Source organism: Hippocampus zosterae, chromosome 18, assembly GCF_025434085.1.
Source record: "Hippocampus zosterae strain Florida chromosome 18, ASM2543408v3, whole genome shotgun sequence".
In the NCBI taxonomy this organism is placed as follows: domain Eukaryota; kingdom Metazoa; phylum Chordata; class Actinopteri; order Syngnathiformes; family Syngnathidae; genus Hippocampus; species Hippocampus zosterae.
In genome coordinates this window covers 8,211,572-8,225,635 of record NC_067468.1, presented here as the reverse complement: position 1 = coordinate 8,225,635, position 14,064 = coordinate 8,211,572, and the positions used below count along the sequence as shown (strand labels likewise).

The 14,064-nt window shown below is 44.5% G+C and overlaps 1 protein-coding gene and 1 long non-coding RNA gene across 2 annotated transcripts in view; both read left to right on the top strand.

Annotated features, from left to right (window-relative positions):
- The window catches only part of trabd2a (TraB domain containing 2A), a 49,160-nt gene that overhangs the window by 12,795 nt on the left and 22,301 nt on the right, over positions 1-14,064 (top strand). The gene's annotated exons all lie outside the window — the stretch shown is intronic.
- LOC127591298 (uncharacterized) lies at positions 4,346-4,752 on the top strand. The gene is made up of 2 exons (XR_007959846.1): positions 4,346-4,536; positions 4,635-4,752. It is a non-coding gene; the product is annotated as an uncharacterized LOC127591298 (long non-coding RNA).

Genomic DNA, 14,064 nt, shown 5'->3' with positions numbered 1-14,064 from the left:
CCTCCCGGATGACCGAGCTCCTCACCTTATCTCTAAGGGAGAGCCCGGACACCCTGCGGAGAAAACTCATTTCGGCCGCTTGTATCCGGGATCTCGTTCTTTCGGTCACGACCCATAGCTCGTGGCCATAGATGAGGGTTGGGACGTAGATCGACCGGTAAATTGAGAGCTTCGCCCTTTGGCTCAGCTCCTTCTTTACCACGACAGACCGATACAACGTCCGCATCACAGCAGACGCTGCACCGATCCGCCTGTCGATCTCTCGCTCCCTCCTGCCCTCACTCGTGAACAAGACCCCAAGATACTTAAACTCCTCCACTTGGGGTAATATCTCCTCCCCGACCCGGAGGGGGCAATCCACCCTTTTCCGACTGAGGACCATGGTTTCAGATTTGGAGGTGCTGATTTTCATCCCAACCGCTTCACACTCGGCTGCGAAACGCTCCAGTGAGAGTTGTAGAGCCCCGTTTGAAGGAGCCAACAGCACCACATCATCTGCAAAAAGCAGGGATGTAATACTGAGGCCCCCAAAACAGACTCCCTCAACGCTTCGGCTGCGCCTAGAAATTCTGTCCATAAAGGTTATGAACAGAATCGGCGACAAAGGGCAGCCTTGGCGGAGTCCTACCCCCACTGGAAACGGTTCCGACTTACTGCCGGCAATGCGAACCAAACTCTGACATCGGTGGTATAGTGACCGAACAGCCCGTATCAGGGGGTTCGGTACGCCATACCCACGAAGCACCCCCCACAGAACTCCCCGAGGGACACGGTCAAACGCCTTCTCCAAGTCCACAAAACACATGTAGACTGGTTGGGCGAATTCCCACATACCCTCAAGGACCCTGCTAAGGGTGTAGAGCTGGTCCACTGTTCCACGGCCGGGACGAAAACCACACTGCTCCTCCTCAATCTGAGGCTCGACTTCCTGACGGACCCTCCTCTCCAGCACCCCTGAATAGACCTTACCAGGGAGGCTGAGGAGTGTGATCCCTCTGTAGTTGGAACACACCCTCCGGTCCCCCTTTTTAAAAAGAGGGACTACCACCCCGGTCTGCCAATCCAGAGGCACTCTCCCTGTTGACCACGCGATGTTGTAGAGGCGTGTCAACCAGGACAGCCCCACAACATCCAGAGCCTTGAGGAACTCCGGGCGGATCTCATCCACCCCTGGGGCCTTGCCACCGAGGAGCTTTTTAACCACATCGGTGACTTCAACCACAGAGATAGGAGAGCCCACCTCAGAGTCCCCGGGCTCTGCTTCCTCAAAGGAAGGCGTGTTGGTGGAGTTGAGGAGGTCTTCGAAGTACTCTGCCCACCGGTTCACAACGTCCCGAGTCGAAGTCAGCAGCGCCCCATCCCCACTGTACACAGTGTTAGTGGTGCACTGCTTCCCCCTCCTGAGACGTCGGATGGTGGACCAGAATTTCCTCGAAGCCGTCCGGAAGTCGGCTTCCATGGCCTCACCGAACTCTTCCCACGCTCGGGTTTTTGCCTCGGCAACCACCGAAGCCGCGGTCCGCTTGGCCAGTCGATACCCGTCAGCTGCCTCTGGGGTCCCACAGGCCATAAAGGCTCGATAGGACTCCTTCTTCAGCTTGACGGCATCCCTTACTGCTGGTGTCCACCAGCGAGTACGAGTATTGCCGCCACGACAGGCACCAACCACCTTACGGCCACAACTCAGATTGGCCGCCTCAACAATAGAGGCACGGAACATGGTCCACTCGGACTCAATGTCCCCCGTCTCCCCCGGAACATGGGAAAAGCTCTGTCGGAGGTGGGAGTTGAAACTCCTTCTGACAGGGGATTCCGCCAGACGCTCCCAACAAACCCTCACTATACGTTTGGGTCTGCCAGGACGGACCGGCATCTTCCCCCACCATCGGAGCCTACTCACCACCAGGTGGTGATCAGTTGACAGCTCCGCCCCTCTCTTCACCCGAGTGTCCAGAACATGCGGCCGCAAATCCGATGATACAACTACAAAGTCGATCATCGAACTGCGGCCTAGGGTGTCCTGGTGCCAAGTGCACATATGGACACCCTTATGTTTGAACAAGGTGTTCGTTATGGACAATCCGTGGCGAGCACAGAAGTCCAATAACAAAACACCACTCGGGTTTTGATCGGGGGGGCCGTTCCTCCCAATCACGCCCCTCCAGGTATCACTGTCATTGCCCACGTGAGCATTGAAGTCCCCCAGCAGAACAATGGAGTCCCCAGCAGGAGTACTCTCCAGCACACCCTCCAAGGACTCCAAAAAGGGTGGGTATGCTGAGCTGCTGTTTGGTGCATATGCACAAACAACAGTCAGGACCCGTCCACCCACCCGAAGGCGGAGGGAGGCAACCCTCTCGTCTACCGGTGTGAACCCCAATGTACAGGCACTGAGCCGGGGGGCAATGAGTATGCCCACACCTGCTCTGCGCCTCTCACCGTGAGCAACTCCAGAGTGGAAGAGAGTCCAACCCCTCTCGAGAGAACTGGTACCAGAACCCAGGCTGTGTGTGGAGGCAAGTCCGACTATATCCAGTCGGAAATTCTCTGCCTCACACACCAGCTCGGGCTCCTTCCCTGCCAGAGAGGTGACATTCCATGTCCCAAGAGCTAGCTTCTGCAGCCGAGGATCGGACCGCCAGGGTCCCCGCCTTTGGCTGCCGCCCAGCTCGCATTGCACCCGACCCCTTTGGCCCCTCTCATGGGTGGTGAGCCCATGGGAAGGGGGACCCACGTTGCCTCTTCGGGCTGTGCCCGGCCGGGCCCCATGGGTGTAAGCCCGGCCACCAGGCGCCTGCCAACGAGCCCCACCTCCAGGCCTGGCTCCAGAGGGGGGCCCCGGTGACCCGCGTCCGGGCAAGGGAAACCTAGATCCATTTATTTTTGTCGTCATTGGGGTCTTTTGAGCCGTGCTTTGTCTGGCCCCTCACCTAGAACCTGTTTGCCATGGGTGACCCTGCCAGGGGCATAAAGCCCCAGACAACTTAGCTTCTAGGATCATTGGGACACACAAACCCCTCCACCACGGTAAGGTGACGACTCACGGAGGGGTGACGACTCACGGAGGGGTAGATGATTTCAACTTTTTGTAAAATAATTTATTTAATAACACCATAGAACTGTTCCCTCCAGCCTATCATTAAAACAAGGTTAAATCCTGTTGTCTTATGTAAACATCTCTTCCAAGTAGAATTAAATGAAACTTTAACAATGTATTTTTTTGTTTGTTTACATTAAGGATGTAATTTGTTCTGTCACATGCTAATTCTCGGCTGATTAGCCTTCACTTGGTCATAACAATTGTTCCCCAGGCTCTTGGTCACATTCAGCTTGTAAAAATCTTAACTTACATAACAATAGAGGACTGATGGGCCACAAACACATTGAAATGAGCATCGTCACGACTCCAATGGCCTCTTACGTTGTAACAGACACTCATTTGCAAAAAATTAAATATGAGGAGGGTCGCTCTGACAGTGACTCTTAAATACATTTGTTGACGCTCAGCTTTTCGTATTTTAATGGCAAGGCCTCAAATATCCTGCAATGTTGCACACTTCTTCCTGCACCTGTTTGCCCTTGGGAGGATTTTTTTCATGAGCCGGTAAACGGGCTACTTAAAATGTTGCATCTGCTTTGTCATCAATTTTCCTGGATTAGTTTAATTTATGTAGTCAAGTCAAAGCCAGTTTCCCTACTGACGCATCTTATTTCGTTCAAACGCAAGACATCTACTCTGCCATGACGGGCAATTACAGTAATACACAGAAAACATTTACAAAACATGCTGCAGTCGCTGCAGCGGACATGCACTGGAAAGAAAATTAGCACTAATCTCAAAGCAAACACATACGAAGAGTTTGTTCCTTGCTCTATTTCAACACAAACAAACATTTATTTACACAGTATCATGTATAAACTGTATGGATTTCTGCAGTTTACCGAGCAGAAATGCCAAAACGATGCCAAAGTCAGGTTGGTGGGTTTGTTTACTGTCAAGCGCTTGTAAAAGCCTCACTAGGTTGGTTTGTGTCCTCTGACAAGACTAACATGAAGTCGGCAGAATTGCACTGAAAGCAGCTTGTATAATCCTTTTTTTGCTTATTGGTTGATCAGATATTATTTTGATGATTGTCATCCCCCTTTCAAATCAGTATTGACAGATACAGATTGTACAGTAAAACTCCTCTACAACGAAACCTACATGGGCGAAAATACCCCTTAGTGTAAAAAAATCTTTATGCATTCCTTCAAGGGTTGGGTTCAACCGCAGGCGAAATTTTTTTTCTTTGACCTCGTAGCTATACATTACAATGCATGGTAAAATTCGCTGGTATTGATTCAACTTAACAGAAAAATAAAAAAAAAATCTTAAAAATATGGAAAAAAATAAGACACTTTTAGATGAATAAAAAATACATGAAGGGACACATAAATGCCTCTCTATGATTACAATTTTCTGTTGAACAGTGTCATCGTAGAACAAAATGTTCGGTGGGTCTTGGAAAAATCAGTCAGAAATGCTCTAAAATTGTAGTGACTTAGTGAAAATGTTTGCCATTGAATCAGTTAAATACAAAATAATTATAACAATACATCATGGGACTGGCTTGATCAAAAATAACGTTTGAAAGGTGGCGGTGTTAAAGGAATGTAGTCCCAGTATGGAACCGTGCATCCATGTTGTCGGTCTGGAGGCAGTCTTTGAATTTAAATTTATTTCAAATGAGCACAGATGAATCTCTACATTCATCGGAAATTGTAAGATTTTACCTCACTGTAGATTTCCGATTGTATTGGCTGCTTTTAGATGCTTGTGTGTGTGTATGTGTGTGTGTGTTTACATCTGAGTTCAAATTTGCTACAGTGAAAAACCCCCTGTTGTGAAAAAATGTATTGCTGCAAACATGATTTTGTTATAGAGGAGTTTCACTGTAGTTGTAAAATAATATGTTTAATATGTTGCTTTTTGAAATATGAACAGATCACGAACAAGCCAGAGCATCAATTCATTTTAGAGATCGGTATCGATCAAATGCGTCGTAAGGAGGTCTATCATGCGGGCCTTTTTCTCTTATACATTATGCTGTAGATAACAAAATCCAAGGTTGAACTTTATGGCCTTAACTGGTATAAAAGATAAAATCCCAACACTGCTCATGACCAAAAAAAGAGTTGAGTATGTTGGTTACAGCATCATGAACAGGGGCTGGTTTTCTTCCGCTGGAACCGTGGACAGGGTGGAACAAATTGTGAACAGTTCAAAATAGAAAGTCAGTGTTAGCCCCCAAAACTTCAGGATTCTGTTCAAAAGAAAAACAATGTCATGAAAATCCTACTAGAACAGCTGAGTTTAATTTTGGGGTTCACCAGAGGCAGCTGAAATAGTGAAGGGTTTGTGCTGACTCCCATTTAACATGAGTTTAGATGTGATTGGTTAATTCTGAAAGCAGTCATATCACAATTGTTAAAGTTGTACAAATCACATGAATGGTGGAAACAGTTTTGATATCACTTGTCTTGGTCGCATTTTTTTGTAGCGCAAAAATCTGGCATTTGAACAGGAGGTGGTGTAGACTTTTTTTATCCACTGTATTTGTATGTACTCAAAATTGCGTTGTTGAATTTGGGCATAAAATGAAGCAATTATCAGTATGCAAAGGTGCAAACAAATCAATGATTGTTGTTTCTTGTTTTTATTTTAGGTAGGAAAAGGATAAGAAAAATACGAATTTGGTGTCGGGTATCCTGAGTGATGGGCAGATATGTCAGAGGAAGTGGCTGACATCTAATATGGGAATGTTTGGTCAACAGAAAGGAGGAAATCAAGCACCGTCATGTGACATGATACCAGTGGCTCTAAGCAAACTGTGAGGGGGCACCGTGGAAAGCATTTCCTAACACATACCCACCCATGTGTAATTACCCCAACCCGAGATGAAAAACTGCACATTAATGCGCACGTGCACAAACAAGCATGCCTGCCCAGACACAAACAATAATAAACACACACTCGCAATTACGGACACGGTGGACAAACACAGGCTGTGCTCTAATTAAAGATGGAAAGTTTATACTTCCTGTCATCAAAGCTCCATGAAATGATTACTTGAGGACAAAAAGGCAACAAACAATTCTTATGAGTTGTGCAACATAAAAGCTGAGTACACAGTATTAGAACATGACTGTCGTAAAGCAGCATTGTAATAATTTGTCCTCTAAATCATTTTCATTGAACGCAGGCTTATCATTCGGCAAGTAGTGTTCTCCCGTCTTTGCCATGGTAACCCCGGATCATGAAAGTTTGTGACATTTCACGCGGTATGCTACTCATATTTATTTATTTATTTATTAATGTTCGGCTAGTTGTTATTGTCTACAAAATCTTCTGTGGTTGGTCAGTCAACATTTCACCAATTCAGTGGAGCAATTTGGGAGATTTGACTCCCGTGGACCAATCAGAACAGAGCCAGGCTGTCACATGACTGGACACTAGCTCTGCATTTGCAAAACGACCTGTCAAGCAACCTGATTGAGAATATGTAAAAACGAAAGGATCGACTGAGAAAAGAACATCTCAAGAGTTTCATCTCTGTCCGCCTAATTTTTTTGGGGGATATTTTAGCCTACAAGAACTCCAATTGGAATTTGAAAAACAGAATAGGATCTCCGACACGCGAGTGCAAATTTCGCTTCCTCCGACCTACTCAGGGCTGTTTAAGCTCTTGGTTACTCGCCGTTGAAAGGTAGAAGAAGCAATCTGCGGTGTACGCACAGAACTGAGGCTAAAGATGTAAACTAGCATAATTTACAATTTGGAGTAAGGAATCAGATGTCAGAATTGTTGATCAAAGGCCACCTGATAAAGTTCGATATGATCAAATGATGTGTATTTTTTAAAAATCTGTCTAGTAAGCCTCTTGTGAGAGAGAGAATTGTTTTGAAAACAATTGCCACTGCCCTCAAGATTTTTCACACCACATGCTAGCCTTGACGTCACCTACACATCTAATTATCTGTCGTGTGATTGATTGTGTCAAAGTACACATAGTTTGGGGAGTACAGTGTGTCATTTTGCTGGATTCTTTAATCAAAGGCAATTTCCACAAATGCTGGAAAGCGAGACGTCTTTATGAAAAAGGGCTCAAAGATTCCGCGGCAACAAAAGAAAGTGGTGAAGCGACACGTGGCATCTTCTAGTATCCGCTTCTGGTTAAATCCCTAAATAAGAAGCGCACAAACCAAAATTAATCGGCAAACCAAAGCTGTTTTGTTTTTTTGTTTTTAGATAAAGAGCTTCCCCAATTGCTCAACATGTACCCAAAAAATATATTTGTTGAGGATTGTTCTTTGACAGGTTTTCGTTTTCAAATGAGCATTAACCTGACACTGCGGTTTGAATCTATAAATGTCTCCACGTCTGCTCGGACCGCTCCATACTGGCCTTGTTTGTTGCCGGTCTGGTTTACATCCAGCTTCTTCAGCTCTTAGCGGTAAGGAGCCAAACCTCGCTGGATTTGAGCCGAGGGACCCTGAGCCAAAGTTGTCCGCAAGCGACCGACACAGTGCTTGAACAGTTTCTGCTGCCTTGTGTAAACTCACCTGGTTTGATTAATTTGGTCGATTTTTTGATTGTTTGTTTGTTTAATTGTGGTGGCAGCAGCCCTTTTTTGTAATTTGTTTAAACAGAAAATATTGTTTCTATTCTAGTTGGGGGTAACATTGTTTATTTTATTCTCAATGCTGTTTTAGAATTTCATACTTTATGAGGTTGAGCAAAAGTTAATCATGACTATTATTTGAATGACAATCTACCAGGGTCAAATTTTACAAATTTTTCAATATAATTCACTTTTCTTCTTTTTTTGTTGTTGTTGCTCCAGCTCTTCTCTTGGCTCCCATTGAATTATGCTGAAGTGTGAGTGTATGTAAATATGTTTAGCTGCACGATGGTATTTGCACTTAACTAACCATAAACCTCCTATGTGTTCAGTGCACATTTTTGGTGGCTTTTGTGGAATTTCACATGGGAGCACCACACAGGAAGACGTTTGTTGCATTGCCGCAGATGTTTTGGACCAGACTTGGAAATGTTTGCACAATTTTCCTTATCTTTAAGAGTAAAATCCACCGTTGCCTTAAGCATCATCTTCTATTTAGGATGATGTTTTCTTTTTAACCGTAAACTGCAAAGTTGCACCTGGGCTGCTTATCTGTAAGTTAGCTCACTCGGCCAAGCGGGTAGCTTACATTAGACATGAATAGCTTTTCGCATTTTTGTGTCAGACTATTCCCATTGCCAACAAATCACCTTTAAAAAGAACAAACAAACAAACAAACAACAACCAAACAATTACTTACAAATCCTTGAGAAGAAGCTGTAAAGGCCACACATTTTTAACTTCCTGAGATAAGATCCCTGACAGTAGTCTAGCGCTAGACTGACAGATATTAGTGGATGCACAACTGTGAATTCTCAGATATCTGCAAACTTCTGCATGTTTCTGTGAAAACATTTGACCTCTTATACAGTGAGTATCGTATTTTCCGGATTATAAATTGCTCCGGAACATAATAAAGAAGAAAAAAATCCATATAAATCGCACTGGAGTATAAATCGCATTTTTGGAGGAGATTTATTTGATCAAATCAGGACCAAGAACAGACATGTCATCTTGAAAGGCAATTTAAAATAAAAATAACAGAGAACAACAGGCTGAATAAGTGTACGATATGCTAACCTTATATGACGTATCAACAGCGAACTGAGAACTAGGGGAGGTTGTTCACGTAGCATATCAAGACTTATTCAGATATCTATAGCATAAAGAACATGCTAACAAGTTTTCCAAACCATCAGTGTCACTCCAAATCACAAAATCCAATGAAATCTTCATCCACTGTGTCACTTTTAAACAGCTCCGCCCACTCGAAGATGCGGCGCTTCATCTTCTAAATCGATTCAGCCAGACGCATCGTCGATTTATTGACAAAGGCATAGAGCGCCCTCTTGCGATTGAATGTCAAAACAACATGGGTAATGATATAATAATATGTTCATAATTTCACACATAACTCGCTACCCCCGGACGGAAATTCCGGGCAAAAAAACTGCCAATTAACATCAGAAAAATACGGTACCATGTTTTGTGATATGGTTTGTGTTCCTTAGTCCAGGTCAGTGAGAATGTTGAAGTCATGGTAAAAAACTGTAAAATGACCGGTTAGTCTTGCTGAACCGTGAACGTTAAAAGTATTTTTCAGTTTTCATGACTGTGTTGGGGCTGTCGTTAAAAAAAAAAAAAAAAGCAACAAAAAAAATGCACCCAGTGAAACGAGAATATGGAGGTTTTTTTTGGTTCACAGCACCGATTATCGGCCCACAATTTCACGTTACGACGAGTTAGATTTTTCGCTCGCTCGCAATGCTTTATTCCGAAAGTGTATCTTGCGTTGCCAACTAAATTCCCAAGCAAGGAGGTGACACGGTTTTGGCAGTCCTTTTTGCTTCATCAGTGATTGCGATGAGACATTTTGTTCAACCAGACCAATTTAACATTTTTGGGTGTTTGTCCCATTTTGCGAGTGTGCGGTTAAGAGGTTGTGGTCAGTGGCGGAAAGCTGTGCATCGACAAAAAACAGTCAGTGTTTTTTTTTTTTTTTTTTGATGGAACATGCTTGCATGCATGTTGGAGTGACGTGTTTTGGTGCGTGTGCAGTTGATTAAGCTTGGATTGTTCCAAGTGCGGCCAAGCGGTTTATGCAGTCTGGCTTTGTGCTATGATTATTTCTGTCTCTATCTGTTCTGCAGAGCCAAAGGTTGCACGTTTATTTCGGGTAGCGCTCTTTGTGTTGGGCCTTTCTGAAAAATTGTTGGCGTTTGCGACGTTATGCCAGTCAATTGGTGTTGCTGCACACAAATAATATGGGGATCCTAACACTCGTTTTATGAGGCGTGCACATCTAAAAGGCACACATTTCCCTTTTATAATATGTTATTATATCGCTGATGACAGCTTTTCTCACTCTTTTTAGCCGGTAAAAATCTCAAATAACTGTAATTCACAACTTGTGAAAATTTAGACCACGCAAATGCCTCCAAAGTTTGTCTTTTGCGAATTTAAACCCAAATGTATCACTTTTGGCCTTTTTAAAATTTCCCTGTATTTATGTCGGCTCATGGGTGTTTTGAATACTCACACTCATGAAGTTGGGTTGTCAGTCAAAAAAAGGTTTGTGCTATTTTCTGACACTGTAACCAAACCAAGGGCACACACAGTTTTGCTCAGGCTGTGGCGCATCTGATACCAGAAAAAAGACTTAATATGCTATCGTGTCGACCATCATTGTAATAAAATACAGCCGTTGGCAGTCGGTGACCGTATGTTTGGCCACTTGCCGTCCACTGAAAATGACATCACAATGCCTCATATCTCCGGTGACGACCAATTATGGCTCACCTGTTTTCTGGGTCTTGTCTTGTGACGTTGACAAGGTAAGCCTTTGGGCACTGTGATAACATTTTTCAGTCAACTGCAAGTGGCGCGATGCACCGCCCCTTGCGATGGATTAAAACAGTTGGATTTTACCGCTTAATCGACAAACAATGTACTGTAAATCAGAATATTATTGAAAAGAGCATTTTGGACTCTTGAAGTGAAACAAAAATAGCAAGATTGTGAAATCTTGCCATTCACAAAATTATGGAGCGAGACACAAAGGCACACCGTTTCTACTGACAGCTTTTGTCGCTCGCATGCTCAGCGGACACGTGTGCACCGCGTCTCGGTGCTCTGATGTGAACCAGCACGGGAATTATACGCATTGAGGAATAAATCGGTTTCTGTGGTTTAAGCGAGTCTCTTCCACGATAGTGATGACAGGTGCCAAGGTTGTGTGTGATTTTTCGAGACTGACTTTTCACATCGCGGGTTCAACTATATTACGAATACGAGACTTCAGCGCAATATCAGGAGACCACAGTATGAGTCGAGCCATGACTATTAGTGTCCCTGTCATTAACTTGCCGGTCCTCCGTTGTTTAGTCTAAGAGGTCAGAAGAGTGTTCTTTCTCGCCTCAAAAGTGCCTTATTCAACATTTTTAGTGAGTGTGACCAACAAAATAAAAAACAAAAATAATGCACAAACCGTCACATCGGAAATGTTTTATATTTGAAAGACTGGAAACTTTTTGCTTTTTTGGGGTGCAAGTGAGGGACGATTGTGTTGAGAGGCTGGTTTGGGGCTTTGGCATTTCAATTAACACAAACCCCAATACACCCACCCACACACACACACACGCACACACACACACACACGGACCTCCAAGCCATTTGGGTTGAGGCTGATTCCCCGTGACAGCCTAAATATTTTGGCTGCGTCAGGGCACCAAGGTAAATGCACCCTGCGAGAATGTTTTTACAGGGTGAGAGACTTAGGCAGAGAGCGAGAATGGGAGAGGGAGAGAAAGAAAGAGAGAGAATTTAGGTTTTGGATGAAGGGAAAGAAATGGTAACAGGGAGAAGGCAAAAAGGACGACTGGACTCTTTGTATATTTGACTGAGGGCCCAGGGGTCACTTTTGAACAGGGGCTAAAATGTTCCCCTTCATTGAAGGCAAAACAGACTGGCGAGGGAGTTTACGCTGACATTCATGTTTATTGACGCGGATGGTTAAAATCGACAGGCGAGTCACAGTTCTGGGACAGATCCATTAATATGGTGAATGTGTTGTTATTATATGTTATTTATTGTACAGCGTAGTCGTGGACAAAAAAAAACCTAAAGTTTGTTGACCTAATAATCAAACAAGATATTGAAGTCAATTAAGTATTTATTGCCTTCCATAAAGTTCATTTTTCTCATGTAAGATCAGAATTATTTTTTCTTTCTTTCTATATCTAGCCACAAGAGCAATTGTGTGAATGCTTGTCTCAGCATTCACCTGTGTGTTAGCATCAGGTTGCTTTCACGCCTTCTCTGCGAGTGGGTTTTCTCCGGGTATTCCGGTTTCCTCCCACGTTACAAAAACATGCACGGTAGGTTACAGAGCTCTCTGAATTATGATGAATTGTGTGATTGTGAGCACGAATGGTCGTTCATCTATGTGCACCCCTGCGATTGGCCGGCGACCAGTTCAGCCTACTGCCTAGAGACAGCGAGGATAGGCTCTAGCGTGCGCTCGACTCTCGTGAGGATCAGCAACTCGGTTAATGAATGGACAGATGGACATTTTAGGTTCCTGAAATATGCATTTTAACTGGACCATCAGTTTCCCAAAATTAAAATCACAAAAACTCTGTTGCTCAGGGATCTCAGAGTTGCTCAAGAGTTGTGCATAATCTACTGTCACGGAAACAAGTTTTTCCTTAGTGAAAAGTTAATATACTGTAGCTAAATACAAAAAAGCAGGTCCACCTTTGGCTCCGCGGGGGTCAGCCAATCATCCGCAATATTGAAACATTTAAAAAGACACACATACACAAGCTGTAACATATATGCGGGTGGACTACATGTACACTTGGAGCAAAGAGCTAATCTCACACAGGTGTACACACATTTGCGCACCCAAATACACACACACGCACGCAAGCACGGCAAGGAGGTCATTAGTGACCCGAGGAATGCAGGGGTCACGTCTTTAAGAGAGCTGGCTGATAGAGGGGATGTTGAGGATCAAAGCGTCGAGGCGGGAGGGGGAGAGATGGATGGAAAGAGGCATATGACGAGCGGGAAGAGAGGGAACGTGCTCGATCAAAGGGGGGGGGCAGGGTGTAGAGGAGGGGAGGAATGAAATCATCGCGGGAACGTGTTGGTCAGAGCGGAGGGGGAGGCGAGGCAGCGAGATTAGAAAGGATGTTGGATAAAGTGTGGAAACAGTATCGCAAAGTTAAACAGACAAGTGTGTGTGTTTACATACGGGTGAGTGTTTAAAAGCTGAGGTTTCAGCGGAAAAGCGAAAGCTTACTTGCGCCGCGGTGATGGATGGGTGTGCGTTTAAGTGCACGGTGTCGGTTAAAAAGCTGCTGAATGAAACTTGGACCCGGGATCGCCGTTAGCTTCTCTTGCCACAGTCAATCCGTCGAAGAAACCGTGATAAATGAGGAGCTGAAGCTCACGGCAAACCACATATTCACCCACAGTATCATCAGTGTGGAAATTGCATGACACGAGGATGATTGATCAACTTTTGAGGAACTCAAAATATATCTTGGGGCTCTTTGGAATACATTTACATGACAGTGAATGTGTAAATACGAGAATATACGGGCAGAATTGGCCAAACTACCTAAAAGGGAGAAATATTGTTTTTGACTACCTTCCACCGAACCATCCAGACAAATACGACCCTTTCATGCACCCTGTAACCTGATAACACGGTAAGCAGTCCACTGTAGTAACCGCTGTCTCCGGAAGGGTTGAAGTCCCATAGTCCAAGTGGATTCGGACTATGGGACATGATGACTTAATCCACTTCTTAAAATCACAGCGATCGCAGCGCGTGGTTCGAGAAACCACAAAGAAGTCTTAAGGCCACTGCTGTGGAAACCTCAGTCCCATTGCTTAATTGATGATACCATACAGTACTTCATGTTTTAGAGCCGAGCGGACCAACTAATAATTTACTGATGATATCACTCAGAGGTATGTCTGGAGCCAAAACGCCGATCCTTATCTGATATTCCGTAGCGCTTGTATCTTTTTTGTAACCGAGTTGAAGTCATTTCTCGCTCTTGTGATTTCGTCTCAGATACTTTCCTGAACCTTCTGTAGTAGGGTTACAGTTCATCTGATGAGATCAGAATCGGAAGGAAAATCATTTGTCATTGGGAAATGGCTCTTTTATGTCATGGAAGAGGGCATACCCTACAAAAGACAGCCAAAATGCCTAATTCTTGGTAACGCTCAAAGGAGTCTTCCTGTATTCTCTTGCCTGATCGAGCGCCCCATCTCCAAATTACCATCAACGGCAAGTATGGTTTCAACAGTCCAAGACCAGCTACCCACGAACACCGGTTTAGTGCTCGGTATTGGCAAAAGCCTTTTCCAGGGAATGTCTCGGAAC